Genomic DNA, 5990 nt, shown 5'->3' on the forward strand with positions numbered 1-5990 from the left:
TTCTGGTAGAGAATGTAGTGATGACATCACAGAGGGCCAACCAACTTTCTGCTAGAGAATGTAGTGATGACATCACAGAGGTCCAACCAACTTTCTGGTAGAGAATGTAGTGATGACATCACAGAGGGCCAACCAACTTTCTGCTAGAGAATGTAGTGATGACATCACAGAGGGCCAACCAACTTTCTGCTAGAGAATGTGGTGATGAGTGCTAAAACTGTTGCCTGTAGTAAAGAGCAGTGCTCTATGATAAACTGCATCTAAGAGCTTTAATGAAGTGGCAGCTGTGTTCATATAGATGATGTCGCCATAGTCTAGGACCAATAGGAACGTCAACTGAATAATCTGCTTTCTACTTTTTCTCGAGAGGCAGGACCTATTTCTATAGAAGAATCATTTTTATTCTCAGCTTCTTATTAACTAACTTGTCAATATGCTTTCTAAAGACTGTTTTTCATCTATCCAGATGCCCAGGTATTTGTAAGCAGGGACACGATCAATATGGACACCATCCAAAGTACATATGCTTCAATCATTAGAGCGATTTTTATGCTATGACACAATGTGTATGTAGGGTAATTGACAAACCATAACCATAATTTCAATGATTTTCATACACTATGCTTACAATCATTTTATTTACAACACTTCACATAACAGAGATCAACTTAGTTGTATTTAGTAAATGCACATAAACCATGTTGTACTGATTAATGTCTCCTGTTAATAAAGCATGTTCATGACAATTTTTAAGAGTGTTTTTTAAATAATTATGTATTATATATTTTTTTGTTTTTGCTCCACAATAATCAATGGCACATATATATGTAATATATATTAGTACTTTAAGTCCAACAATTGATGTACCTATCCCAGATTTCCCCTTTAACATCCAAGCTATACATAGTTTGTTTACAAAGAAAATTATAAAACGTTATATTTTGGGTTATGATGGGGTGAGCGTTTTACTAAGAGTAGGAGGCATTCATTCACAAGTTATTAATGTGAATAATTATTGGATACCATTCATTTAAATGACCAATGAATAGTAGTAACTATTGCAGATTGCCCGAACATAAATTAAGTGTGCACTTGAAATTAAACTATACTCAGGCATTTTAAAGTACATTATTGATATATTTTTTGTTAATTATCAACATATAATGTACATGAAAATTACAACATGCTGGTTTCATGTTAATTAATACAGAAGGTTACTTATAATGTCCTTTTACATTTCTATTTATATATTATTCATAATACAATTTAAGTAAATATAAATATAAAAAACATGCAGACTTATTAAAAAGAAAAATGTAAGAGAGAGAGAGAAGTTTCTTAATTTCATTATTAATCCAGTACATGTGATTTTCATACTACTATTCTGATGAAGAGCTGAAAGATGATTTTATATTTCACACCAGTGGCCATTATTACAGAATGTATCCCTCATAGAGAGGTGATAGCCACAGGTATGCCTAATATTCCTATTTCTTCTCATCCTGATTGAGAACGGTTTGAAACAGAATAACTCTATTCTGCAGTTCATGAAGGAAGGAGAAGTCATATTTTTGGACCTCTGCCAATTCCCTTGCAATTCTTTGCTGGTTAATCTTTCTCTCTGCCTCTTGAAACATTTCATTCGTGTAGTGCCCTCCTCCATTCCCTGCCACCATGTCATCACTATTCTTGATTAGCTCAACAACTTGACTTCTATTCCCATCTGTATTGTTGAAAACATGGAATCTGCCACCATAACGTTGAATCACTTCTCTGAGCTTGACATGACCCTTAAGTACATAGTTTTGTATTGTTTGACCACGTAATTCATCACCACGAGTGAACAGTACAATCACGTACTTGGTAGCCTCTTCTCCAAAGAGTTGCTTGAGGGCTTCAACTGAATTCTGCTCCTCTTTGGTGAATCTGCCCACCTGGATCACCAGCAGGAAGACGTGAGGACCAGGAGATGACACCTGAATACACTTCACTATCTCCTTTTTTACATCCTCTGAATTTTTCTCTGTGTCTAAAATCCCTGGTGTATCCACCACATGTATCCAGCGGTTACCATACACTTTCTCTTTCTCACATGTCTCAGTCAGAGTTAGCACTGGGACATGACTTAAATTGTGCCTTTCCCAGAAGGGTGTTTCGCACAGCACTTTTCTCCACTCCAGTTTTTCCAATCATCACAATTCTCAGGTCTTCACCTGCAAAGATGATAAAATAAAAAGGGATATACATTTTTGTATTATTAAAAAAAAAACTTTAAACCAATTGCTGATTTTGATTTAAAACAATTGTATTATGCAATATCAACAATGGTGTATCAAAAAGCACAATTAAATGTATATTTATTGTATTTAAAGCACTTCATTTGTGTTCCTCAAGCAGGCTTATCTTAAACCTATACGCAATCAAGCAATATCAATTGTTGGCTACCAGGAAATTATAATTGTCACGTTCCTGACCTGTTTTCTCTTGTTTTGTATGTGTTTAGTTGGTCAGGACGTGAGCTGGGTGGGAATTCTATGTTGTGTGTCTAGTTTTATCTGTTTCTATGTCAGCCTAGTGTGGGTTCTCAATCAGAGGCAGATGGTAGTCGTTGTCTCTGATTGAGACTCATATATAGGAGGCTTGTTTTGTGTTGGGATTTTGTGGGTGTTTGTTTCCTGTCTCTGTGTTTGTGTTCTGCACCAGATAGGACTGTCTCGACTTTCACATTTGTTGTTTTTGTATTGTTGTAAGTGTTTCACCGTTTATGTTCAATTAAACATGTTGAACACTAACCGCGCTGCATTTTGGTCCTCTCCTTCATCTCAGGAAGAAAGTCGTTACAATAATTAACTGTCATCTGGACAGAATTGGAAAATAGCAGGCTAGGACTGGTATTTAATCCTGCAGATTTCTGCACTGCTTTTTCAGAAGTGATTTTGATTTGCACAGCAACGTTTCCCACGTCTTGATCTAGATAATGGCAGTCCTGTTACATGCCCTCGATGGCTTCAAGGGTCACAGGACTACCGAATATTATGTCCGGTATCAACTCTCTGTACCTGGACGACGTTATGCTAATCAGATGCACTTCTTAAATACAGTGTGGAAAAACTATTCAGCAATAAGTCTAAACCACAAAACTAAGTAAGATACAGTAATTATTTTAATTATTTTTTAAATTTTTCCGTTTTACAATATATTCTGAAGTACTTGATTCTCACCTGCAGGGATAGAGGATCCAGCATCCATGGTGTCTTTGATTTAGTCGAAAATTAGTTTAGAGAAGCTGTGTGTTCTTATTCATATACTTAGCTCTCTGAACCAACCCACAAACATCTTTGCTCACTCACTATAAAAGGAAGATGCACAACTCCTTGACAGACCAATTATTGAAGACCTCCCTATCACTTCACTCAAGCATTGGTATCTGTGGCAAATTCTGCAAAGCAAGACAAGGAAATGACAAGGAAATGGCTGCTTCTTGATTCTGAAATCTGATTAAATGATAAGACAATTTTCATTTGAGTTGTCCTACTGTGACAAAAATATATACTTTGTTTAAATGTTTAAAACCTTTCAATCATAAAAACCTGACAATTGTGTACACTTTGAACAGAGGTTGTGCATTTAATATTCTAGAAGGAACACTGCCTCAAAGTTTACATTTGGTTGATGCCCTTTCATTGAACTACTGTTCTTTATTGTTAACAAAATGGCACATGAATAACATCTGAAACTGCAAAAATATTGAAATAATCTGTTCTAAAATATTTAGCAGTTTTTTGCAAATTCTTTGATGTTATCTTAATTTGACCATGCTTCTCACGGCAGGGGTGTAATCATGCAGCAACAAGAAATGTGAATGATTATGTGGGTAGATACATTTTTTGTTAGGGCAAATCAAGTCTGACATTTTAAAGTGGAAATTGCAAACTTTGGAAGCCTTTTTAAACTTGGAATACACTACAATTTGCATTTCCTGCTGTACAGGAAAATTGTCTGTGACAACAGAGTGATCAAATTTAAGATAGGAGATCTGTATATACATGAATATGTTATTATTTCTAACAAGGTGATTTAGAAGACAAATATACCATTGTTCTGTTGGGAAGGAAAGGGGCCCGGAAGAGTTCGATAGGAGAAAATATCCTGAAGAAGAATGTCTTTACATATGATACAACAGAATGTCAGCGAGAAGAAAGCAGATCATTTGTTGTCATCAACACCCTAGACCTTTTTGAAGAAGACAGTCATACAAACCAGAACATTATTGACTGTATGGCACATTCATACCCAGGCCCTGATTTGTTCATACTTGTGATAAAAGATGGGCAATCACCAGGAGAGGTTACACATCAAGTCAAGAAGTTAAAGGCAACCTTTGGTAAACAAATGACAGCAAACATGATAGTTGTGTTAGCAGGATGTGATTACATGATGATCACAGCCCTTGAAGGTGCCAATCTAGACATCTGCAAAACCTCAGATCTGGAAACACGTTTGCACTGCGTGGGGAAGGTCGTAAATTCAGGTACACCTACAATACTTACAGTAAAGACGACATAAAATCAAGGAACAACCTTTTGGAAGAATAAAGAAAGGCCCAAGGCAAGATGTGAGTCCAAATTCTATTTATTTAAATGTTATCTATTTTCTAAAACTGTCAGGGGCACTCTAAATATTATTTGTCATGATTGTTCACTAGGTCCAGGGGGCGTCATGGACATGATGACAGAATGTTAACAGTTGGCCCTCCTACGTCTAACAATCACCATGAAAATGGTAAGCCTTTGAGTGGAGTTATAACATAGAACCAGTATATTATCGAGTTAATACGAAGCACCAATACAATATCACACTATAGACCAAGCTATAATATCAATATATTATCCAGCTATTATCTTGCACTTTGCTGGTTTTTGCATTTTTTAAGCTGATTGCTGTTTAGATCAAGTCACAAGTTTTACTGTGTTGCTCTTTGCAATATTTCAGTTACACTTGTTGTTCTGTAAAATATGATGGTGACGCCTCCCCTTATTATAGACATCAATAACAAAGGAGCTGAGTCTGCTCTACGACGTCACAATGGTAAGTTTGATATGAAATTTGACTTTTCAAGAAATAAATACAGAGAAGTGTTTCAAAAAGTATAACTTAAAAAAATATATATTCTGTTGCTGATATTTCAATTTTATTGTTCCTTATATTGTTTTATCAGATGAAAGCCATTGCAGAAATGTGAAGGATGACAACGATCACAGACATACTTTAAACATCGTGCTGCTGGGACAGACTGGCACTGGAAAGAGTGCAAGTGGCAACTTAATAATGAAAACAAACCCTTTTAAGTCTTGTGCAAGCTCTGTACCTGTTACTAGAGAGTGTCAGGTGGGACAGAGGTTAGGGTCATTGATACACCAGACTTCTATGATGAAAATATAGAACAGTCAGACAAACACCTTATGGAATGCAGAGGGCTTTGTCAGCCTTCATTATCATGTGTCTATTTACTGGTTATTCAGATTGGACGATTCACAGAGGGTGAGAGAGAGATATTAAAGAAATTGGAAAAGGGATTTGAGAGTGAAATACGAGAGAAAACCATTGTCCTCTTCACTCATGGAGAGGACCTGAAACACATGAGCATAGAAACATTCCTTGAAAAGACAGACCCTCATCTTAAAGAGGTAGTGAGGCTCTGTGAGAAGAGGCATCATGTGTTCAGGAACACTAGCACAGACCGTCATCAGGGGATGGAGCTGATGGAGAAGATCTGTAAATTACTGGGCCTTGAGCAAATGTCACAGGAGTTACAGGAGTTACATAAGTTACAGGAGCTACAGGAGTTACAGGAGCTACAGGAGTTACAGGAGCTACAGGAGCTACAGGAGCTACAGGAGCTACGGGAGTTACGGGAGTTACAGGAGTTACAGGAGCTACAGGAGTTACAGGAGCTACAGGAGTTACAGGAGTTACAGGAGCTACAGGAG

At 36.7% G+C, this 5990-nt stretch overlaps 1 protein-coding gene and 1 pseudogene across 1 annotated transcript in view; both read right to left on the minus strand.

Annotated features, from left to right (window-relative positions):
• LOC112076062 (caspase b-like) overlaps positions 1–5990 on the minus strand; it is a 119899-nt gene that overhangs the window by 72614 nt on the left and 41295 nt on the right. The gene's annotated exons all lie outside the window — the stretch shown is intronic.
• On the minus strand, positions 690–2247 carry LOC112076061 (GTPase IMAP family member 9-like; annotated as a pseudogene).

This window comes from Salvelinus sp. IW2-2015, unplaced genomic scaffold (assembly GCF_002910315.2).
Source record: "Salvelinus sp. IW2-2015 unplaced genomic scaffold, ASM291031v2 Un_scaffold3541, whole genome shotgun sequence".
NCBI classification, from domain to species: domain Eukaryota; kingdom Metazoa; phylum Chordata; class Actinopteri; order Salmoniformes; family Salmonidae; genus Salvelinus; species Salvelinus sp. IW2-2015.